Source organism: Falco peregrinus, chromosome 13 (genome assembly GCF_023634155.1).
Source record: "Falco peregrinus isolate bFalPer1 chromosome 13, bFalPer1.pri, whole genome shotgun sequence".
NCBI lineage: Eukaryota > Metazoa > Chordata > Aves > Falconiformes > Falconidae > Falco > Falco peregrinus.
The window spans coordinates 20896672-20922811 of NC_073733.1; the positions used below are offsets into that span (position 1 = coordinate 20896672).

At 35.7% G+C, this 26140-nt stretch overlaps 1 protein-coding gene across 2 annotated transcripts in view; it reads right to left on the reverse strand.

Annotated features, from left to right (window-relative positions):
- KLHL4 (kelch like family member 4) overlaps positions 1-25406 on the reverse strand; it is a 95336-nt gene extending 69930 nt beyond the window's left edge. Inside the window, exon 1 of one of the 2 annotated variants that reach the window (XM_027785682.2) lies at positions 25239-25406. The gene's annotated coding sequence lies outside the window, so the exon portion shown is untranslated. The remainder of the gene's footprint in view (positions 1-25238) is intronic. The other variant, XM_027785684.2, reaches the window with a different exon arrangement.
- Between the last annotated feature and the right edge of the window lie 734 nt (positions 25407-26140).

A 26140-nucleotide genomic window follows, 5' to 3' on the forward strand; every position in this document is an offset into this window, starting at 1 on the left:
AAATCTAGCCAGCTGGTTTTAGTGAGGTATCCTCAGTCCAGACAATTTTTAACATCTACAGTTCACAGTATCGTCTGCTCTTTCTTGCTTTTATTTCACAAATAAGCACAGTGCTGGCCACAAAGAAAACTGAAAAGTCACAGAATGAATTACATGACTTGTGCTCATATCCCAGGTTTCCACATCTTAAGGACCATTTTCTGTATGCATGCTTGTTATTGCTCTGGAAATATTTGTATCTATTTTGGCATTCTACTTTCCAGACTTCTGTGTGAAGCAGTTATTCCAAATCCCTTACTGCTCTGCATCTCTCTGTGACTGCTTCCTAAACTGTTTCTTGGTTTTGAAATACTTGTACTGTGATACACTTGTCAAACTGTGCAGAGAAAATAAGCCCCAACTAGAAATGCGTGTCAAATAATGCAAAACTGACATTCTAATTAATGACGACTGATACGATTTGCCACAAGCATCAAAGCTTCCAATAAGATGTTATTGCTGCCAGCAAAAAAAATTTTTTTTTTTTTTTGCTTGAATGTTTTTTTTTTTCATTCAGTGGTATGATATGAACAAGGTTCGGTTCATATTTACACAAATTCCTTTGTTGTTTGTCTCATGATCTAGTTAATATTGGCACCGTTTAATAAAATGCCACCTCTCATGACATTGTTTTTTATGGTTCATCCATAATACAAGAGTAAAAGAGGAGTCAACTGAGTTACCAGTAAGATTCTATCTTTTTTCAATCATTTGACTTTCCTGTTCTACATCTATCAAGCTGAAATATTTATATATGTATAATGTATATTATTTAATTTATATATTAATGTATTTTATATTACATATGTTTTCATATATGTTTTTATATATATAAAAACTTCAATATTTTAAAATAAATTCGTGGCTTATCTGTGTGTGGAGGAGTAGTTCTGGGAATTTAACTTTCAAACCTAGTACAAGATTACTGCTTAAAGGCTGAGAGACTGCTAGGTTATGTATTGGGAGAGACTGCTAGGTTATGTATTGGATTACTGGCAGAATTTCTGTTTGATGGCATGTGCTGTTTAGAAGAAATTAAAATAAAACCTTGACTTTTGATATGAAGGTATCCGATAGTAGAAGGGATAGGAAATTTCATTGGATTTCACACTTTTAAACACTTTTGAACAAATGAAACCTGAATTCTACCTGAATTTCTTTCTCAATTTACTTCTGTTATTTGGAAGCTAAAAACCTTAGTGATGAGCACTCATCAAAATTGTAATATTTTCTCTGAGTTATTGAGGAGCAGATGTAGTCTTAGTTTTATATCCTTCATTCTGCAGGAAGCAAAATCTGCAAAAAAGTTCAATAGTTCTTTTCTTTCTTCTGAAATCATTATCTGGAAGATATTATGAAAATAGAATTTTACATACCTCTAAGGTATAGAGCTATACCTTAGCTCTACTGAAACAGTGGTAAGCAGAGGAGTTAATTCACCTTTGTCACTGCAGGATTTTGAGCCTACTGAAAGCTGCTCTGGATTTGGCAAGCCCCTGTGGGGTCCCAGTGCTATGAGGGATACTGCTACCATGCTGCTGCATTGATGCTGAAAGTGAGGGGCTCAGCAGCAGCTGATCAGAGTTGCTTGCCTAATATCAAAGGAACCTCCAGCTGACCCAGGAAGGCTTCTTACACTAAATAAAGCAGCAAAATTAGAAGCCAAGGGCTGGCATGTTCTAAATTGCATTGCTTAGATCAGTCATTCTTTCAGAGTTTTTATTTCCTTTTTTTAATCATTTTCAAAATCGGCTGTTTACTACATAGCTGAAGTGGCTCACCCACCAACTACAAGACACTCTACCACAAATTTTGTTTGTGCTTGTTAGGAAACTGGATGCATGGATCTTCATTGCTCCATTGGGCAGCTGGGGATCTAAAGGAGAGTGGCAGTCCTTGGTAAGCCTGTCTTTTCTTAGCCTTTCTTAAGAGAGAGGTCTTTCATATTAGGGAGGTTTATAATATAGAATAACACATGGCAAAATAAATGGACTTGTTGTCTCATAGGAGCCAATGCAAGGCTGCCAAATCTAGCAGCTTTCATAATTGAATGCGTGTATAACAACAGTTATTTTATCATTTAAAATTTGCTATTTAAGATTCTATAGCAGTTTCAATAACTCTCATCCTATACCCAGGGCACAGCATGTAGTGTTTTGTCTGGGAGATTCGTAGCTGTACAGCTTGAAAGTGCAGGACATCTCAATAATGGACAGAGAGCAAAGGTCTTTCCCTCTGCACTGGGGATGAGCAAAACAGCTTCTAAATGCAGTCTCCTGTGTTAGATGTGTCTTCCATGCAATCACTCGCCTTTCCATGTAACCATGAAAGTAGTGCTGAGTTCTGGTGTTCTCTGGACACAGTTTTAGACGGGAAAAGTCATCAGGTTCACAGAGGCTGAGGTTGTTTGGGACAGCAAAATAACCCTGTGAAAGGTGGCCTATGAGAGCGCTGTAAAGCCAAATTGATATAGCCGCTGTCTTTGCCTGCACTTATGTTGGTGACTCCGAGAGCTGGGGAGGCTTACTGAAAAACAGTAATTGCTTCTTACTTTGCACTGGGACTATCTGAGTGTCATTTTTGGCTTCACACTCAGCATGTTCCCATCCCTTACCATACAGGCCCCCGCTCCTCAGCTTTGGAGCAATGAACCTGCATTTTGCTGCTTCACTGCTGGGGATCTGAGCCAGCTCTGACATAGTGAAGATTTTCAGGTGCCATAGCAGTTTTAGGAGGAGAGCAAGGTGAGAAAAACTTTCCATTTGCACACTAAGGCAGATGGAATATGTCTCCATGTAATATTTGCATTTCATTGTGTGAACAAATTCAAGTTTTAAACCAAATGTCCAAGAATATTTCAATTATTTTTGCAATTCTCACATTTATTCAGTACCTATAGGAAAAGTTCTTATTAAAGACAGTAGGTAATCTGGGTTTAATACAGATTACTGCTGGGCTGTGTTAGGTTTGTATTTGTTGCATTTGTGATAAATTTTAATATTTAGCATTTGATAATTTAGGTTGCCAGGTTTTTAATGATGCTACTACCATTTAAGATGTTTTTCTGTCTTCAAAAATTAAAACTATTTCAGGATATAAAATAACTCTACTGTTCATTTTAAGGCACATGTCACTGCATATGTTTGTAGTTCTGTTTTTCTGAATGTGTAAGGTTTTTTTACATATATTGGTATTTCATTCTGAACCTGGGGAGAATTAATGTTTACAGTCACTGTTTGAATTCATTTTAGCTCTAATTGTTAAGCCTTATCCTCTGGGAGTAAATGAAGGAATCCCAAGGAGGTAAACAGAAACAAAGGCATGAGAAGAAAGAAAGGAAGGTGGTGGTAACAATAGCACACGGGGTTTTTTATATCATTGATTTAGTACAGAAAAGACTGTGTGTTATAAATCCTTTATATATTCCTTATTCATTCTAACTGGTAGAAATACCATATTTTTCCCATTCACAAAATTAATTTTGAGCCATGAATTTTGGCCAGTAAAAAACCCTGAATTAACTACTCCAGCTAGAACTATGTCTCATGTTGTTATATTGTGAAAGGATTACACACCACTTAAACTCCATGAATCTTCAAAAGCAGCACACCAGCAGATAACTGGTGGTGCCATTAGGAGATCTTAGATTTTATTTATTTATTTTTTTTTAGAATCTTACATTTCTGTAACTGGCTATTAAAATTTATTTTATTTATCTGTTTGAAAGGTATAGGTTTTTTCTTTCTAAATGAACAATATTTAACAAGCTCAGAAAGGGAAAAATATAAGCTTCTCTAATGGTAAACTGGTAAACACTGACTGAACTGGGGTTTTTCCCCACCTCCCCGGCTCCAGTATTTTGTCAGCTGTTAAATTCTGCTCATCAGTAGCAAACCATATGTTAACCATGTTATATTTGACAATGATGGTGTCTTACAGCCAAATTATGAGTTCACTTAACAATTTGTGTAATAAATATTTCCACTGTATTTTCTAAGTAACCTGACATGGGATCACTACTCTAAAGAGAAAGAAGTGCTCTGGATTTAATTCATTGGTGAATTTTCCCTTCTCACATCCCTCCAAAAAAGAATTATAATTTAAAACAAGTTCATTTAGCAAAAATATTTTGATGTCAACATGTCACTCAACATTCCATGCCTGTTAACCATGAAATATTTTTTCCAAGTGACATCACTAGATAAAAAGGAAAATCTAAAAGATAGCCTTTAGCATTCAAAAAAACAGATTTCAGTTTTATTTTTACAAGCCATGTAAAATGAATTAAGTTCCATTTTCAGCAACTACATTTATATTCTGACAGGCAGAAAAGCTGTAGGTTTTGGTTTGGGTGGTTTTTTTTTCCAAATGCTGCCTGTTCAATGAAAAGAACTCATTACTGAACTTGATAAAGAGCGGGTATTAATACTAAGCGTGTCCATTTCATATTAAATGTATTATTCTGGCAGAAGAATATTTTCATTTCCAGATCACAGCAGAAATAATTAAAATTTGAGGCATTAATTATACTTTAATTAAAACAAACCATATTTCATAGGATTGTTTTGGCAATATGAGGAAGAAGTCTGTCTCCTCAACAGCTAGTGAGGTGGTTACGACAAATTATAAAATCACTGAAGCCAAGTAGAATTGTTCCGTCAATTAAGTGTGTCTGTGAAGGAATATATACAGTATATAAGCAGATGGAAATAATACAGCAATATTTTAATTCAGACATACACACCCATTGTATAAAATCACAAATAATGAAATCTGCTTTTTTTTTCTCTCCATGTAGTCTAAAGAAGTCCCTTGGGTTTGGTTGGGCTGATGATTCTATGTTAACATGTTAGGTATTAACAACACGTCCGTTGACCTGTTAATTTAGATTTCTCTGAAGGACATGGTTCAAAACACTGTTTCTATGTATGAGAAAATGTGTTTAAAAGCAGAGAACATGCTAAAACTTGTGGCACGCAATGCTTTGAAATTTAATGGAAATGTATGTTATTCTTTGTGTTCATTGCTTTCTTTGTAAATATTTTTACATCTAAATGTAGACATGATCTATAAGGTTTTTTGTGATTTTGTGATTAGAATTGAAATATTAAGTTAATTTATATACTCAGAAATATTCTTTCTTATTGTTATTTAAGGATTTTTTTTTTTTTTCTACAATGTAAGCAAGTGTCAACTGCAAAGCTTTCTTATTACTATAGGCCAGATTACCCAGCAGGCAGACACCAATTTCCTAAGTATACTACTATGACATAGAGGGTTGGAACAGTGACTGGCATGTGCTGCAAATGTGCAACAGGAAGCTTCGTGCTTCCTGAGTTGCTTCCCATCTCCATGTTCTAAATTCTTCGCTTTAGTGAGTAAGATACAGAGATATATATTGGGATTTGTAGTTTCTTTGATTAGTTTTGGCCTTTGTTTAAAAAAAAAAACAAACACCCCACCTATAAACAAAAGAAGCCTAGGAAATAAAAGCCTTTTTAGATATACCTAAAGCTCTTTCTTTTCACGGTGATGATGGTTGGTGTACCAGTGATAGTGGGGACAGCAAACATACATGGATATAGACTGCTGAGAACATTTAGCCAGTAGCACAGCTTTTAATATCTCTTCCATAGGCTTAATTAATTGTGGACAAGACTTTGGATCTGGTAGATATCTGACTCCTATCTTTACTGAAATTAGTTAAGCAAGTAATTAACACTCATGGGACTACTCAAAAGGAATGTCTTTCCTTGCATAGTAAAGAAATTAGATGAGACCAAGGCAAATGTTAAAATGGACAGTTATACAAGAATGTGAGAAGTGCTGATCTATGCAAAGTATTGACAAGTAAAGTCATGCTGACATAGTTTGGTAATCTGAGTTGGAAGAATGTTTGTATTTGACTTTAGTAAATAGGAATAAATCCATATTTGAGTTAGCATAGAGCTGTTAGTGATATGTCCAGCATATTGCTGAGTTAGCCATCTTTCTCTACGGTGACCGTGACGTTACCGAGCCCAGTTAGTTCTAAATTACTTTTGTTAGTCATGCTTCCCATAAGTTAGCTTTTCATGGTAAACAGAACGTGGTAAACAGGTACTACCAAAGGTATTTCCTAACAGATTGGCATGGACATTTAGAAAACTATATAAAACTATTTTAAGGTGTATCAGCCACATATAGAGCCTAATATAACTGTACGTAACAGTTTAAGTTACATCTGAACTTTAGTCTTCAGTGCATGAGCAGGGCGATCCAAATTTGATCCATATTGGGGATTCTCCTGTAGCTGTATTTGAATAAATAGTCAGTAAGTCATGCTAGGAAAAGGACATGTGGTTTGTAAGAGCTCACTTAATACTTCCTGTTCTTAAAACTTCCAAGAAATTTCTAATTAACATTTGTATACAAGTTCATTATAACACTTGCATAATGTATGACAATGGCTGCAGAGGGATTTGAACACTGATGCTAACTAATATGAAAGATTGCATATTATTTCTTTCTCTTTTTCCATAATAGTCTCAGTTATTTCCCAAGTTTCTCATACCTGATGGTACTTAATGAGTAAATCTTAATTTGTTCAATGAAACTGTGATTTTGAAGTGGAAATTGCACAAAAGATGCAAATTGAAGTTAAGCTTTGCAATCTGATCTGTTTTTCCTGTTATATTTGTGTGAATCTACCATGTTAGAACTTTGATTCAATCCTCTTGTATGATACATTGATTCTTAGTTTAAAAAAAAAAAATATTTTGGAAAAGGAGTTTATTATCTGAGAAAAGTCAACATATTTTTTGCAGATTGATCATTTTATCTGTTATGTTCAAAGTTTCCTGAAGCTAGGAACCATCATTATATTTGAAAAAAAAACCACCACACCTTCTAACTGCCATTCCATCTCACTTTGTGAATTTAGAGTACAGTTAGTGAACAATCCTTGCTGTTTTGTCTCATTTTTCTATGAAGCAGGCAGTTCCTTGGAAGCTGTTATCAGCCTCATTTCAGATAAAGTCTATTCCTCTTAAATATTATTTGGACTGCAAAGTGCACCTTTCATACACATGGAGTGCTACCTAAGAGGGAGTTTTACCAGGGGAACTCTTTCCTCATGCTGGCTAACATGTTAGGCTGTTTTCTTGGACACATCATATAAGACTGTAAGTAATTAGTCACAGCCTTGAGTTGGTTATCAATTGGAATTCTTAAGTTCTCCTCTCCTACAAAAGTACTGTACATGATTAGATTTGGTCTCAGATACCTTCCAATTAAAACAGTTCTGCTACCAAAAATAAGCAATATTGGGCCAGAGTAGGTATGTAGTTGAAAAGTGTAATTCCTTGATTCAGTGGACAGGAGAATTGTCTTGGAAGTGTTCTGTAGGTTCCTATCCGCTCTCCAAGAATCTGTATTTTATTAAGCAATCATAAGATAAATGTGGAAAAGGTCCATCACCTCTCCCAGATAAGCACCATGACTGCAGAAAGCCTTGCTTCTTTCCTTGTCCATTTAATACACTTGATTGTGCATTGATCTAGCTACAGCAACGCTGGTGATGTTTTCCCCAGAGCAGTTTCTAATCTGGTTATATACAAGCCTTCCCTAGGAAGATGGCTTTGCATCAGGATAAAAGCAGCACAGAACAGGTCATCACACCTGGGGAGAATGCTTTAACCACTTAGTTTTGTATGAAAAGCAGGCACAAATACTGCTTTTTCTATTCTGGTCTGTTTTTTAATGAGAATGTTTCTGGGCACTGTACCTACAAGCACAGATGTTATGTTTGGTGTGTTCTGAATACCAGATTCTTCCTTCCTGGACGAAAGATTAAAAAAACAGGCAGTTTGAAAGTCTTGGCCTCTTCAGTGTATAATGAAAGCTACTCAGCTGTTCCAAAATATTGACGTTGTATACAAAGCAGTATTTTAAATGTGTAGGGAACTTCAGTTTTAAAACAGTAAATGGACTACACATTATTTTTCATTGATCTTCCTAAATATTCATTGTGTAAAATGAACTGTCTCCAGTAATAAAATTAAAGTGTTTTTTTTTCATTTATTTCCCCCCCTTTTCTGGTCATATTTTTGCAGTAATCGCTGTACTGTGTATACAATGAAACCATTACAACTTCAAGAACAGATTCATAGGAATACCTTTTTAAATACAACCTATTGTTATATTTACATTAAACATTCAGAGAAAATCCTCATAAACCCTGAGATATTACTAGAGAGAAAATCAAGATACACAGGCTACTTGAATACTTAGATTTTAAGAGTTTTGAGCAAACCTTTTTTATCATGAAGCATAATTACAGGTCTGAACATTTAAGTCTAATATTTTGTGGCTTAGCATACTACTTCTTACTGATATCCTTTCATATACTGTTTATCTGATGGAGATGGCTCCACATTTATCTCCTACTTTTAAGAAGCATTTTCTTTAATACTGCCTCTTGCACAACAGAAACAGTTTTTCAGATCAATTTAGCTATAGGCTGCTTTTTCTGGTCAAGTTGTTTGTTTGTTTGTTTTCCCCTGCAAAATCTTAAATCTCCAGTTTAAGTCATATACAGAATAAAAAACTTCCCATGAAAGAAAATGTTCAGGATTGCTTTTCAAGACTATATGAAATATAGAACTAAGGGTTAAAGGGGAATTCTCAAAAAAGAAATGCAGACATAGGTGTGAGATGCTTAGCCACGTGAGAATAGATAAAAGGCTATTTCAGAGTGAAAGCCTTTCCAACATGTGCGCACGTGAGAGTGTATTAACAAGGCTGCAATGCCTCTTTGGATATGAGTCAGAAAGCTGCTTCTATTTAATTAGACAGGAAAATTGTGACACAGCCATGGTATGTGGCTTAGAATAACAAGAGCGTTCAGCAAATTACATTGAATGATAGAGCTGTTGCAGGAGGAAAAGTGAAGCATAAACTTGAAATGATTATTTATTTATTTGTTTACAAAATAGTGCTTCTTTTCTGTCTTTTTATAGTGTATGCATTTTTACTATTTTTTATATCATTATTTCTGTTATTTTCTTCCTTCTGGGACTAGTTGACTCCAGTTACACTGCTTTATGGCCAAAGACAAAACTGCCTGTGAAGTTAGCAAAGCATGTTAAATAAGCTGCCAAAACATGAACCATTTTATACCTTACAGCTCAGTAAGAAAGACAATTTTATACAACTTAGAAGTAAAGACTTTGTGTCACCTTGTAGGACAGCCTGAAGATAGATTGTATATAGCTACTGTTCATTATGATGCATCTGTAGGCTATTAAATTTCAATAATAAATGGTGAAAGAAACATCACAGTCTTAGCAAACCGGCATGATAAAAGGGAGGGTTTTATTCTTCAGGAACATGTTTTAAATTAAAACGAAAAGAATATAAAAGGGGTTCATAATGTTATAGTAGGATGTGGGTAGATAGATGTCAGACATCTTTCTGTGTGGTAAGGAATCCTGAGTTTCAGATATGTGAGAAAACAGCACTTTGAGTGAGAACCTCAGGTACTTCAGAGCAAGTATTTGACTTGCCATCTTTGCATTTCTACCAAGGGTTCTATTCGGAAGTCTGACTACAGGTAGTTTTTTATTTGTTGAGAATTTCATGTTAATTCAATTATATATGTAAGCTGTACTTGATTTACACACATGATAGAGTAAGAACTCTCTGAAAGGTACAGAAATTGTAACTAGAAGAAGCAGGTATTGTATTTCAGCAGGAATAGCTTCATCTTAACAAAGGTAGCATCTCTCACCATCTTCTCTAAAATTCAGGCATTAGAACCTAGCCCTGTCCAGATGAAAGTCAAAGGAGAAGCTGAGTTGTCCTTGATTCCTATTTACTTTTTTGATTCAAGGGAGTATGCTTGAATGCCTCCAAGCCAGAAAATATTATGTGAGACAATTTCTAAATGTGTTTCTAGATTAGCTGTTCCTATGACCAAAGGACTTCTTTGACAGTCATATACTACTAAAAGCATTAGCACTTAGAGCTGTGAGAATTGTACCAGTCCATATTTGCTGAAGCACTGATGAGTACTGACATTTTAGAAATGATCTAATTAGAAAGCAGTGATTTCTTGCAAAGTTTTGACATTTTAAAATACAATAGTATTTTTTGGAGTAACAATGTAAATGACAGTGATTTCTTAAAAAAAAAAAAAGTCTAAATAGAAATTGATATTAATTGATATTTAGGAAAGATGCCTAACAAAGGGGAAAAAAAAATCTTTCTGTTGACTGCTTATAGAAATGTCAATAGAGAGTAATGGACAAAGCTGGAAAAGAAATAATAAATATGAACCCTGTAGCTAGGGAGCGGAGGGCAACACAGCTTTCTGACAGAGCCCAGAACAAAAACACTTCTAGTTGCATTTGTCTGTTTGACTATTCTAAGATGCTCCCAAAATCATTTGGTAGTGAATTATAGCATTCTTCCCCGCAACTCTTTCTTTCGGTAGTCCTGTAGAGTGTCTAGATGCCAGTATTTTAAGTATCATTAAAACATTTGCTCAAATATGTCAGGTTTTTTCCAAAAAGTTTTTCAAGGAAAAAATTAGGTAGGCTTAAAGAAACAGTAGAACCTGATTCAGGGTTGGATTTGCCATGGAAATACATTCATCTGATGTTGAATCTGAGGTAGCAATAATTACAGTGTGACTGATGAACCGTGTTGAAAGTCCTACCTTTCATAAGCTAGAGAAGCCAGGCTACAACTCTTCATTTCCTCTGTTCTCTTACCTGCTATGACCTATTGCACATCTCCGTTTCTGATTGATTACTCATTTATCCTTAGATTAAGCATGCACACAAGCACCAATAATTATTGATTCCATGTGTTTACAGCTGCTGCTTTCTGTTTCCAAGTGTCACATCTGGATATTTCCTGGTCTGCGTATCCTCTTGTATTTAACAACAGAAAACTCTTACAGAGAGCTATGTCAGTGTATAACTAGACTGCAGGCATCCTGCTTATTAATCAGTCCGCTACTTTGCTGCTTATCTGTCATACTCTCTGCTCCCTATTGCACAGTTAGACTGCTTTATTTTTTACATGCCGTATTGAGACCTTTTAGATTCAGGGAAATACAGGCCTATGTACTTCATGGTTTTGTCAGAAGAATTACTTCCAAAAATAGAATAAGTACACACATGAATAAATTTGCTGTAATTGGAAAGAAGGGAAATTATGACCCAAAATACACATAAGTTTTTTGATGCATTCAGAAAGCATGTTCTTGTTTACATAGATTCCTAAAAAGCTTTTGACAAAGATCATCATCAAATGTTTTAAGGAAACTATACAGCAATGGGATAAGGAAAGTACATAAATGGATAAATAATTGGCTAAAATGGGAAACAAGAGGTTGGAGTCATTTTTAACCTTGGAGGAAATTATAGTAGTTACATAAGGCTTTGTGCTTCGACCTTTGCTCTCTAGCATATTTATAACAATTGGGAGAAGGATTTGAATTAAAAGTTGTTAACATTTCCTGATGATGTTCAGTAGCAGGATAGCAAAGTCAGGGCCTAATGGTGAAGAATTATAGATTTGAACAAAAAGTCAGCAAGCTCAGTAACTGGGTAATAACATGGCACATAGGATTCAATACAGAGAAGTACCAAATGATGAAGTGATGGGCTCTGAGTTGTGTATTACTACACAGAGGCAAGATCCAGGGTTATGATGATAATCCCATGAAAATACAAAAATGGCAAAAAAGATAAAATCTTTAACATTAATAATAATATTATTTTCTACATAATTAGAAATTATTTGAAAAGAAATAGAGAAGAAAACATTATGCCAAGGAATGAATGCATGGTTCACTTGCCTTGAATACTGTGTGCTGCTCTGATTCAGAACTAGGGAAATGGGGTTTGTATATGAGAAGGAGTTAGACTGTAGTACTTCTACCACAGGGTGTTAGGGATGGTAAAAGTTAACATGGGCTTAAAGAAAGATTGGACAAGTTTACAGAGGGAGAAGCACTGGGATTACTAAACACAAGAAACCGTTTCCAGCTCTGGGGATGTTGAGCTGTGTGCTTGCTCTGCTCTTGCACACTTTCCTGATACCTGCTTTTGGTCGCTGCAAGAGGACACCTTTGGCCTCGCGCCCAGTGACCATCCTGTAGTTCTCACAGTGGCATACCCTGTGACGGAGTTGCTCAGTAGTTTGAAGACAGACTTGAATAAAACGAGAACTCTAAAGCAGGTCGGTGTAAAGCAAATGAAAAATAGTATAAGAACAGAAGGAAATCAAAGTCTTATGTTTCTGTCTAATTTCAGACTGAAATTTATGGACTGAAAAGAGAAACTCAAGGCAGATTTCACTGTGCGGTGCTATTGGTTTAACGACACGCCCCCCCCCCCCCCCCCCCCAAAAAAAAAAAAAAAAGGTGTTGAATTCTTCTATTAAAAAAAGTAAATAAAGGAACTTGTAGTTCTGAGATTCCTGGGTGTAGGCCATGTACATTTTATAAATGCATAATCTGGCAAAAAATAATTAGATCAAGAATAAAGATCTAAGCACAATCTGGAAAATACATATGAAAGCAACAAATGTTTCATATTTAAGTTGAAAAAACATAGCAAAGGAAATATCAGGGGTTTCTTTATTTTTTAAATCCTTCCCTCCTTGACTTCAGAAATGTTATTTATAATTTTTTTTCTAGTTACATTGACACTGTTCAAGCCAACAAAACCAAACTAAGTAGAAGGATGGCTAACAAAATATCTTGGAGTACCAATACAAGAAATCCTGCTATTTTTTATTGACTTTCATCTGAGTCTAAAGATTAATGCTTTAAGCACTGCTAAAATGTATCAACTGGTAGAAAATTAATTACTAATGTACTTTTAGTGGAGAATATTAGACTTCAGCAGGTTTTACTATAGAACAAACAGTATTGAAAATTATGATCATTATGGATGTCAACAAAAAAAAGACATTTAAAAGACATGGAAACAGTACGTGACTGTGAAATGTTCTGTGGGTTTGCCATAGACAAGTTGGAGAGAGGCTTCTATCGCTTCTCAGGAGTAGAAAGCCATTAATTCTCCACACAGCTTAAAACACATAGCATTTTAGAGGCAATATTTTTACCATGATATTTTTTAACATTTAATTTAGTTTCTCATACTAAACTGTTTTGGTTCTGAGCATCATCTGTAGTTTATCTCCTGGTCAGCCTTGGTCAAACCCCTTAGGTTTAAGATTTTATTGATCTTCCTGAGGGATGTCCTGCACTATAAGGTAGGGTGGATTGCTGTTTAAACAATAAATACTTTTAAAAAATATGCCTACAATGAGGGAAGTGTGTTTAAGACTAAAAACCTCAACAGCTATTGTTAGAATTTGCAAGCATTTGTTGCTATGGCTGTAATTAAAATCCTGAATGATAATCAAGCTTTTAGGCCAACTCCTGCCATCCATAAAAAAACAAATAACAATTTATTCCAAAAACATTGTCCTCAGTACATTTTGTTATTTATCAAAACAAATACTGATGTAAATTCTGTGTTTATTTTGTTAATTATATTTTCACCAATATACCAGACAACGTTCTTTCAGAATATTAATTGCTTTATGGAAATTAAGGAAGGGGTTTTGAAATAACTGCTGCTGCAAACCATTAATCTGTTTTGTGCTGTAAAGAGATCCAATTTCAACTGATTTCAGGATGATACTCCTAGTTGCTTTCCTGATTAACAGATCTTTCAGAAGGGACTTGGGCTTGTAACTCATGGCTTGCAAGACTTGTGTTTTCAACTTTTCATATGGATCTCATTCAAGAAATACTTAAATGTTCCAAACATAACCGATTATCATTCTTGCTTTTATATTTATACAGGCTTTTAGCAGCCCTGTACTCACAGGACTCCTCCAGTCTTCCTTGACTCGCCCTTTCCCATGCACCACACACTGATATCTTTCCCCCACCCCGCATACCAAGAGGGATGGGTGACAAAGAAACAAAGACGTAGTCCAGGGAACAGTTCTTTTGCTCTCAGAAATAATTTTTACTCAGTCACTGGCATTTTCTGTAGGCATTCATTTAGTAGGCTTATGTCTGGCATTCATTTAGCCCATCAGATTTGTAATAGTGAGGAGAGATTTGGACGGGTCCATTGCCATGCTTGTTTCCAGACAAAAGTATTCCTAAATAGCTTTGTTTAAGTTAGACATCAGCAAAAAATGATGGATTTTCTGTCCTTGAACAGGTTAATACCTGGGATTATTTTGGGGATATATCTGGCTGAATAAAAGGAATTTTGCCCTTACTACCATTCCTTCAATCCTGAGAATGCAAAGAAAACCAGAAGGAAGCATTACCAATCCTGATAACAGCACTAATAATCCTAGAAATCTTAAACCATCTTTCTCTGGGTCTGTATCTGTCAGTGAAGGCTTTTCTATTTAAGGATGTTATGAACTGGAGGTTCCTGGAGCTCCATTTGCAGCACTGCCCACCTCCTGGTATAGCAGCTGGATGTTCTCCAAAGTTGAAGCTGACTGAAATGGTAGACAAAAGTCCTCTAGGGGATGCAATGAATGAGTGGTCCTGGGTTTTCAGTTGGTTTTCATCAAGGTCATTCTGCAGTGATTGTAGTACTGAAATATTTCACAGTCAGTAGTGTTAAGGAGAAAGTCTGTCACTAGCCCAGTATGTTCCAAAGCAAAAGACCAGAGGTGGACACTTCATTTTCCGATCGCTAAACCATACATAAAATGGGGAAAAAAAATGACACCTCTGTACCTATTTGATAGTATTTGCCACAAGGAGGCAAGCTGTACTCTTGGTTTCATTCCAGTGACCGTTAAAAACAGATTTTTAGCTACACTGTGCATTTCAGTACAATAACCTGCAGATGCTGCTTCTTAATAACTGTACCCTTGTTTATAAACACAGTATCTTGAGGCTTGTGTGATTCTCTAAATAGGAAATGCTGTGAAACCTAATTGGAGTTTTTTTAAAACACAAAAATTATAAACTAGCTATTAGTGTTTGTTTAAATAATACAAATGCATTTGGAACAAATACAAAAGTTTGTCTTACTTTCTGGAAGTAACTTCATATAAGTAAAATAGATAAATATTGCATTTTGAAAACAGTTTCCCCCAAAACTATTATAGTTAATTTATAAAAATTATATCTCTGACAAGAAAGAAACAGTAGTCTGTTCTCATGTTTCAGGTTAATCATTCCAATTTCAAAGGCATATAATGCTAGATGGAGAATAATTTGTAAAGAAGTTGTTGCCAGGTTTGTACTGTCCTTCAATGCAGTAATAATGTTTGTTGTATAAGATTTGGTTGAAAGTAAGTCTTTCTAATGATTTTTTTTTTTTAGTTTGAAGTGTCTAAATTGAACACTAATGTAATCAGTTATGAAATAAATCTACCAAGGTGCTGAGAGAAAAATTGGAGAAAGGAGAAGCTTCTTCAAAACAGGCTGTCAGGAAACTGTTGTACAGTCTTCCAGAGATAGCAAGCTTGTGAACAATGACTTTAAAAAACACAAAGGTCTACTGAGACAGAGACTTCTGTTTGGCTTTTAAAAAAGGTCTACTGAGACAGAGACTTCTGTTTGGCTTTTAAAAAAGGTCTACTGAGACAGAGACTTCTGTTTGGCTTTTAAAAACAGGCCAGGTTGGAGGAGGTACAGAAACCCAGACAGCTTACAAAAAAGCAGGAGTAGGTTTTAGGGGAAAAAGATCTGCAAGGAGCAGGATGAGGTTTAGAAGTTAGTGTTGCGTTGATGCTTAACATCCTTTGCCAAAGCAAGGACAAGGGGACAGTTGGGTTGTGTTTACACCGTAAACACTGGAACAGCTGAAAGGCTGGATTCATTAGCTCAGCCATGAGCTGTTCACAGAGCTTTGTGCTCAGCATATTGTGTTGTGAGTTCAGCAGAACAGAGCACATTAATTCTGTGTGATGATAATGAACTCTCAGAGCAGGGCACAAATGAGATGAGGGGAACCATGGGACAGGTGGTAATGGTTTCATGAGCGTGCTGCCATTTCCTGGGTCTGCGTTATGCTTCAAAAAGACATTAAAATAAGTTGTTTCCAAACCGTGAGTTTTCTAAACTGAACACATCTATTTAAACGTAAGCTAGCTCTTTTGCTGTTACAACATAATGATAATAATAACAACCCTATTGGCCCCTCTTAAAATACAGTTGTAACATTTATAAAGCTATTCTGACTTAATGCTTCCTACAGCATGAAGAGTACTGACAGTCATTTAAAATGCTGAAAGAGAAATTAACTGTAAAAGCAGATGAACCAAACAGATGAAAGACATGTAATTATTATTTCTTATCTAGTAAATACTCCTTCAAACAAAATACATTTTGAACAAGCATCACTGAGATATTATATGGAGGGAAAATTTATAGGTTCCTTAAATGACTGGCTTTATTTCTTAGAATTTCAAATAAGGCCTCCAACTGATTCCTCTTGGAAGCTAATTCTCTTTCAGCAATTCAGTAACAGATACCAGCAAAATAATTTTCAGTATCTAGTTAAGCAATACAGGACTTAAATATCTCCCTTCTTCATGAACATGCTACTGAATTACAAATTACAATGAGGAAGTAAATTTCATATGACATAGATTACTTCGGTCTTTTAGTAAATAAGGAAACACAGCGACATTTTTACCCTTCTTCATTTACTATAATTTTTATCTGACTTTGATGAATGAAGTCAAATATCTAAGGCTGTCAAATGACCCTGTCCTTTATCATCCAGAGTAACATATTAAGACAAATTTTCAAAATTCTGAGATGAGGCACTTTACTGGTAAAACTTCATCAGCATCAACCTGACTTTAATAATACTAGCCAAATTCTCCGTGGAAAGAACCTATACATAAAGAAGTTTGAATGTAAAATAATTGCAGACAACGGAAAGCAGTGGGACATTAGTTTAATTCTGCATACACTTACAATATGAAAAAAAGCGATAGAACACCATTCTTTTAAACCGCAGATTGTCTTTTGTTAATTGGAGCATCTACTAGGACAAAAGTGAAAGTAGGAGCAGAAACTCATGCAGTAGTTACAGTGAAATCTTTTATTTAATGGATAGATTAGAAGCTTGTTTCTTTATGATACCTTACGCTGGAGTTTTAGGTTTTTGCTGTACATAACCACTGAAAGGGAGACACTATTTATCAAAATACTGCTTGTAAGAATGGCATTAGCACTAGAGGCCTAGTTAAATATATTTTATATTATAAATAGCCTTAGTCTTCCTAAAGAGCTCTTAAAACAATTTTATCATGAGAGTAAGTATTAAAGAGCCAAGTTCGTAACTTGCTGTTAAATCATTTAGTGTCTTCAGTAGGTTACATTATGCACATTTTATGTATTTGATCTCACTGCTAGCAAAAGAATTTGTTACTAGGAATGGAAATGGAGATAGTAGTTTTATTTCCTGTGTTTTCCAGTTCTAACATGATGTCTTTGTGTAAATCTTGAAAATGTTTATGACCAAATAAATGAGCTCTTGCACTATGCGTAGTTAGAGAGCTCAGATTGTTTACAGCTTTTCTCGTGCAGCAAAGTCAGAGTAAAAATTAATTCTTTAAAGTCGATATATTACAAAATATCTGTCATCAAACTGTCAGCAATACTGCATTCATCTTCGTGGCCCTTTTTTCTGAATATCTCAAATAATACTCTGTCATGCATTAGGATTTAAAATAAGTCAGTTTTAAGCTTTTTATGGTCACGTGTTAGTATTTTTAGATAAATACTCAGACTTCATAACTTAATTGCTGAAATAACTTACTTGAAGCATGACCTGAGTTTACTTCCATATATGAATTTTAAGAAAGAATTAAGACTGGCCTTTGGAAAGCAATTCCAGTTCTCTTATTAAGACATCATTCCTTTTCACAGGCAGCTTTGATCTACTATTCTCCAAAACCATGCAGGGGTTTTTTTTGGTCTTTTTTTTTCTTTTTTCCTTTAATAGAGGTTTTGTACTGGATAGGTACTTAGGAAACTAAGTTATACATTCAAATTCTTACTTAACATTTAGTGAAAGGCTGTAATCCATAGAAGATGAATAAACAACCAAATATGAATAACTTAGAATAACTCAGAATAATAATAACTCAGAATAACTGAGTAAAAGATGAATAGTAAATGTTGTGCTCCAAATGGTAGGAATATTGCTGTCAGCAAAGAACAAAATTTCTGAAACAATACTGAAAACCATGTTTCAGAAAAAGCCTCCAGACATTTTCTAGGGTTATGTAGAACTCCTTTCTTACGTGTTTTGTACCTCAGCTCAACTTTACAGCATTTTTTCTTCCTAACACTGTTACATAGTGAGATACTCATTGCCAGCCACTCTCAGCATCTCTGTTCACTTCAGTCATACCAAATGGTTTACTACCGTTAGGAGTTTGTAAAACTGGGAAGTGTGCAGAAAATGTTACGTTTCTGTCCCAGCTCCCTACTCCTCTACTCCTCTGCAAGCTGCCTGTTGCCTTTGAGGAGTTGCTAGAAAGGAGGAAAGATTGTACAAGACTGATACAGAGAATGAGCCAGGTAAGCAGAGAAAGACAGTGAATAGAAAGACATTACAGTACTACAGGCAGGCATGTTGAGCGATGTCCTGAGTGATTCGGAATGACAAGGTTTGGAGCCAGTGGGGTGGGAAAGAATTTTTGTAGTCTGAATGAAAAACAGTGGATTGCTGAGAAAAATGAGTTAGTTTAACTACATTGTTAGGGAAAAGGAAGTAAATAGATATATCATCGTGATTTTCACCTCTCAGAGAATTCAAAAGTGTTTAACCTGAAGTCCCACTGAATAGTTATGTACTGAAAATGAAAAAGCACTTTGGTGACTTATTGATGAGTGGATTAAATCAACATTCAAAAGTGGCATGTGGACAAATTTATTATTTTTTAAAAAGACACTTTTTCATTATGCCTTCCAAAACAAGAATGGAAATTCAAATAGGATCTAATCGTATTTCAATTTACTTGATAAAATATCTTCACAAGTATAAAAGTTCTTAGCCATCATAGTTTATTTATCTGCAACGAGCTATCTTGCATGCTGTAAACCATTATTTTTGACTATCACTAAACAATAGCATACAATTTGCTTGCTGTGTTCCATGAGTAGCTTCAATATCCTCCTGGTATCTAGAGACTTAATGTGTGTTACATCAGCTCTTGCAAGTTGGTAATGGTGTCACATGTTCTTTTCCATTATGATGTAGTGTAATATAAGCTGTTATACAAGATTCTGTGTCTCAGGCTTTTTGATACAGTACATTTTTTTTATAATTCTACAAATGCTGATACACCAAAATGAAACAGAGAAGTGTTGACAGCATGAACAGTAGGCACAGTGAAAAAAAGCAAAAATTGGAACTGAAAGAGAGTATTGGATTATAATATACAAGTTTTGAGTATCTGATTGTTAAAAAACCATTTTTATAAAGTTAAGATACTGTCGCGACGGAGGGAAGACACAGTCACTCAATATGAGTGATCAGCAGACTTCATTTATTGTCCCTTACAGTCACCTTTTATGCCTTGTTATAATTAGCTCATACATATTACAAAAGTTAAGCTCATTATTGGTTAGTTACCTAAATATCAAGTCCGCCCCTAGTTTCTGTTCTGTAGTTATCTGTTCCCACCTGCAACATTCTTTTCCCACTGCAGTCTTCCTGTTATTTTGTAACTTTTGCTTTACTTCAGATAAGCTGAGAGCGATGTGCATTTTTGTCCAGCCAGCTGGACTATGTCTATGAGACCTTTTTCAGCTAGCCAGTTATCCACAAGATACTCAAATCCCTTGAACTAAAAGCTTAAATCTTATTTGCTTTGCAGTATGCTTTTCTCTTTGGATTTTGCTGGGGGGGAAGGGGGGGAATGGGGGCGGGGAGCATTGATGTTCCTTTCTATCTAGCTGTATCAGACAGTAAAGCTACACCAAATCCTCTTGTACCAGGTTGCCTGTGAGAGTCATAAACTGTTTTGCTCTCCCAGACACATGACCTAAGTAGTTCAAAGAACAGGGAGAACGTCTCACTCTACTAGGAACATTGATCAATCTTTTTCAGACCGCATCTAAAATGGGGTATTTTCTACAGTATTGGTAAACCAGACTGTTTACGTTTGAGATAAGTCACAAAGAGATACAAGTCTCCGTACTTCAGTCTGAACTGTGTGATACCATATTGCTTTCCTCTGCAAGACTGCAAACCAGGTAAACTGTTGGTTCTCTTTAACAATTCTTATGCTCTTAAAAGTATAAATAAAGAGGAAAAACATTGACTTCAGACTTTTTAGAGAAAACATTCTTGTCCCTAATTTTGGTAAATGTGTGCCAGCGATTTTTAAAGGTTGCTAATTGAAAATCTGACAGTATCTATTGCAATGTCATCATTTTGCTGCTATTTTCATACATCTCTCTATATCTTATTTTATTAAAATTTCATTTTAGCTATTAGTCCATAGCTGACGCTGCTGTAACAGGAAGATTAGGCTGTCTGGGCTAGCACTTCCAGAAGACCCTTGTAGCCTGAATGATTTCATGATTTAAATTGTTATACATGTAATTGCAAAGACCCATGAAATACACTCTGACAATCCAGGGTTGCCCTAAGAAACAGGATCTGCAGGATTGCTGCAGTTAGTGGGGTTTATCCCTTTCTCAGTGACTTTCAAATCCACTCATTTATGAATATTATTACTTTACAAATTAGTTTTAAAAGGGCTTTAAAAATGTTGTAATCTTTAATCATGCTTTATCTGCTTATTTTATTTATACTGATCCAGCACTGGTTGTCTTTAAGTTGAGTTACAGAGTAAAATTAGCCCACTGCTCAGTTCAGAGAATGTCATATATTTAAGAATTCCTAGAGTTTCATCAAATCTAGGCAAACTGCTGCTTTAAGATACTGAAATTTTTTTAGTGCATATTTTTGCAGGTTATTTATAGTACAGAGTTATTTGTAGTATACACTCCAGAGTGTTTGAGAAAAGGTGCTATGTTGGATCTTGCATACAGGGAGAAATGACAGTGTTGGCCAGACTATCTGCTGCTGTAACAGATACATGTATATATTCCTCAGTAAGAGCAAGTGAGAGGGATGCCAGTTCTTCCATCCCATTGACCTTGTTCAGTGAGCCTGATCTAGATTATGTTATACCAGTCATCATACAGTTGGATCTGGTTGTAAATATAATATGACATACAGACTTTGGTGGAGCTGATTTTCCCTTCTGGGTATTCACACTTCAGTCTGTGGGCTAAATTTGGGGGCCTTTCTGTCTAAAAATTCTACACTGCATATGCAATGGAGAGAGAGAGAGGAAAAGAAAACCAAAAATCCTCCAAGGGATGGTGTTACCAGATATTATTATTCCTTGGACGTTTCCCCTGTAATTTAAGTAACCTCAGTTCACTAATGGAACAAAAGTGACACTGTCTTATTATTTGACAAGATAATTATCCAGCATGTACTAAACAAAGTTTGATGTAAAGACTTCATATTTTCATAAGAGAAAAAGCAGACAATCCTGTTCCTTTTCTGAGCAAAACATTCAAATGTTGCACGCTTTGGATTATGCAATTTTAATTTTTTATATTGAAGTCAAATAATTAAATCCTGCCTCATCTGGTTGTTTTGAAGACTCATTGTGTCAAACTTCTGAATATAGCTGTTGAACACATAGTGACTCTAAGGACTGCTTTATCCTTGTATAGTCTGTGGCAAAGTAGGTACTGCTACGCTGTGCAAAATAAGTGTTGCACAGTTTGGTCCAGCATAAAGTGTAGGATGCCATGACAATTTAGTGCCCTTTAATACTTTTAAAAATACTTTAGCTGTATCATTATAAGACAAATATAGGATGATGTCTTCTAAGGTATTTTATTCAGTACGAGTATAGGATAGAATCATATTGTAAAAAGAGTTTAACTGGGAATTTTATAATAACTGTATATCACATATGTGTATTGTATACTATTATTTATTCACTTATAAGATTACTCGTTTTCTGTGCCCCCAGAGTAACTTGTTTCTTGTTCTCCTAAATGGACATCTGTGGATTCAGTTGTTTCACGTATCCTAGCATCACTGCCTATTTTGACCCTTTATATTTACAGAGAGTATACTTGACTCCATAAAGGTTTAAATCGATTATGTTTCATCAGAACAGACAGAATGTTGAGGAATCTTGCTTTTCATGGCTGCAATTGTGTTAACAGGCAGTTTCCAAATGGAAAATGGTGTTACCCAAGAGCTAGACAGGTAGTTACTTAGTTCTTGTTTTCCTGCCTCAGAGTATGCTCGTATGAATACAGAAGTTTTATTAAATATGGTGCTTGCAGAAACTGATACTTAACATGATGCATTATCTTGCTCTATGCTAAGTATTTTTGAGAGGTATTTTTTGTTTGTTAGGTTTTTGACAGTAAAACTCCAAGTGTGAGTAAAGGTGATATGTTCTTGTTGCAGTCTGAGATAGTTGAGATTTTAACAAAAATAGTTAAATCTTTTTCTTAATTGCAGGACTAAAAAGCAATAATATACTGGCTGTTTTTCAGTAGGTGGCACAATATATCTGCCAACAATTAAATAGTAGAAATAATGAACTGTTTAAAAATAAACCACCAGATTGGTGGCTCTTACAATTGAACCTAAACCTACAGTTATCTGTGCAATATTTATAGGAAGAGGATTACAAACTTCCTCCCCTTGATATTCCCAAATTTAGTCTCCAAACCTGATCCAACCGGGGTCAGGTCTACTGTGTAAGAAAATTAGGCAAGATTAGTGCTTTGTATTGACACTGCCAGCAAGGTGGTGGGGTTTTTTTGTTATGAACTCTGCTAGAGAAATTTATCTGATTCTGATCTCGCACTTCACGTAGGCATATGAATAGTTAGCTGTCATCACTACCTACATAGCTTTAAGATACCCAGTGTATAAAAAAGATAGAACTCTCTGATTATATACAAGTGTCATGAAACTTGGAAGTAACTTGGAAGGATTATTTTCTTCAAATATGTATATATATTCTCCCTTTTTTAACTCCTTCCTCCCTGCCAAGACATTTGACTTATTTATTAATTAAAAACAGCAACAACAAACAAATTGCAGTATAAATGTTACTTCAACATCCTTTTCATTAACTGATGTGGTGGAGCTGTGATACACACTGGCGATAAAGGCCGAGTCTACACTTCAGAGAAGCTCCTAAGGCACTCCCCATGCTGCTCCCCAGGCATGCTCTGCTGCATCCTGCTTCTGCATGAGAGGAAACTGCAGTGCCCTGCTCGATTGTGCACTCAAGTTTCCTTGCAAAGGAATGCTGGAAAACAAGCCAGTACTATAACACTCCAGTCAGTCCCCCAGTGTGTGCAGTGGGCAGGTTCAGGGCTGTAGGGCACATCCATGCCCTGCACAATCGGTGCGCTCCCAGAGATCCGCCCATACGACTCAGGGAACTCCTCTCAGTCTTCCCAGTCTTGCAAAGTGAAGCAAATGACTTACAGAAATAAAACCAAAGCTATTGAGAACACCTTTAATGCTTGATGATGTGATCACATCTCCCAACTAGTCTATGTAATTTCTTTGTGCTTTTCTCTTCCAACAAAACAAGTTTGAATTGCTTCTGTACTTGTGCCCTGCTCTTCAATTCTGTTGCATTCCTCCTGTTTTACTGTCACGTTAATCTGCATCAGCCATGGTCATTTTAGCATTTTTGATGTTATCGTTTTATGAATGAGATACTTTTAAACTGTTTTTTCCTCACTGAGGAAACGCTTTATAAAGATACACTTTATTCACGTACAGTAAATTAAAGCCTACTTCAGAAATGTTATAAGCATTTAGGCATCCGAGTACACTATCTATTTGAATGCTTTTTGATGAAGTCACTTATTTATCTATGTTAGAAGTTAAGGAAGTGGTAAGGAACACATAGTACTGTAGTTTAAGCCAGAAGGTAGTGTGAGAGCAAAGATACGAACAGTGAACAATGGAGACAGGAGAGAAGGTATACAAAGACAAGCACCCAGTTGAGTGCAAGACTGCAATCATGCTGATTATTTTCCTAGCGCATTGCTTCTTCCTGGCTTGCAATGTGTTTATGTACTCTTGATACCAGACGTTGTAGGACATATTCACTTTGCCTAGCTTTATAAGCCTTTTGAGTGCACTTCAGAACAACGGGCCTAATTTAGTTGCCCTAAATCACCCTCTGGAGGAGCCTTTCTTTTCCGCTGAGGCATTTAGAGCATTTTATTTCATAATATTGGTATCTGGAATTAAACAGTGTGAATATTCCATATAATGTACTTCTCTCTCTCTTTCCCACTGTGTTTTCAGATAAGCTTGGAAAGCATCTGTCAAACTGAGGGCATTACTACAAGTTCTCTTGAATAAAAACTCAAGGATACCAGAGACCAAAAGATAATGCAACTCTAATTGCAGCAGCTATGATTTCTAGCATTCATTTTTACCTTTGAGAAAGTTGGTGGGGGGTTGTTTTTTGGGGTTTTTTGTTTTAGGTTTTGTTTTTTTGTGTTTTAAGCAGAGAATAAAAGATATGGCTGCAGGCAGGGTTTTTTACTATATTTCCCTATATAAGGGCTTACTGTTCTGCTCATTTGATAATATTACAATAAAAATACCAATAATTAAATGTTAATAAGCATATATTTTGTCTTCATTCATACAATCAGCTTTATTATTTGTAACTAAGGCATTCTTGATACTTAGTGCCTGTGTAGTCAAGTATTTCAAGGTTAAAAATACAGTTCAAAGCACAATATTCTTTTGTACCCACACAGAGGTTTAGTGCTGCATGAGGAGCATGTTTCCTCTTCTCTGCATTTGCTACCGAAAGGGCTGCTCCACCCCTTGTCCCAACACTGGCAGGCTCAGAGGTGACACCCTTTGCAGAGGTGTACTCTGCCCTTTTATCTAGACTCCTAAAAGACTGACTGAATCATAGGTGTTTCTCTGCAAGCTGTAAAAAGCAGCAAAGTCAACTGTTGCGACGTTTCTAAGATGTCTTCTTTCTGTCATAAACTCATGGTTTTCTGTGAGTTATTCCAAAGGCTCAAATAATAAGCATGCAAATGATATGTCAGGATAGGAACAAAATTAAGCTCTTTATCCTACCTTTAAGAAGTTTCAACTGGAAGTAACCAACTTTCTGATAATGGCACAATGCTGCAAAAGGATCTTGAGTTGTGGAAGGCTTTAAAATAAAAGAATTGCCAACACACGAGTATGTTTTCTCACATTTCAGTGGCAGATTATTTCAGAGAACTCTCTAGCCCATTTCCTATTTCCTTTGCCCTTGGTCTGCTGAGTAATATTGGCATTTTCCCTTAAAACAGCATATCTCCTCTCTGGACGGAAATTTCTGATAAGTGTTTTCCGTTGAACTTCCTCCAGCGTCTACATTAAACAGCGCCTTTGCCAAGGATCATTTCCTGTGGTCTCTGCTTTCTGAACAACATGTAGCCTCAAGATTGTGTCGTGCCTGCCCACTACCACGGTGTGTTACTTGGGACTGCAGGAAGTTTTCCAGTCTCTAAATATAATTATTTCAGAAACCACTCCAGGAATTGTTACCTTCCTATTCTGTGGGGGCTAACTAATTTTAACTTTATTTTAATTTTAATTTAATCTTTTAACTGATCCGATAATACTGAATGAAAAATATGGGGCAATTTTGGAAATAGCAATGGAGATACTTTAACTGGAAATGCTGAAACAGGATGATGTCAAAAAGAAGGTTCCACTTAAATTTTATTGCCTGATTCCAGTTTGGTCAGAACCATGTTCCATCAGGATACACTATGTCAAAATTTACGCAACTAGTTTTGATTCCTTAAATACTATCTGAGCTGAATAGATTTTAGCAATAGCAGTCATGACCAGATTTCTACATAAGAATATGATGGCACTTTTCCCTTGCTCCCTATGTGAGGGCCATGATAGTGTATGATGTGCAAAGTACAGTGTGGGGTTTTTTTCAGAAGCTGAAGTGATTTTAATAGAAATGTGATAGAATA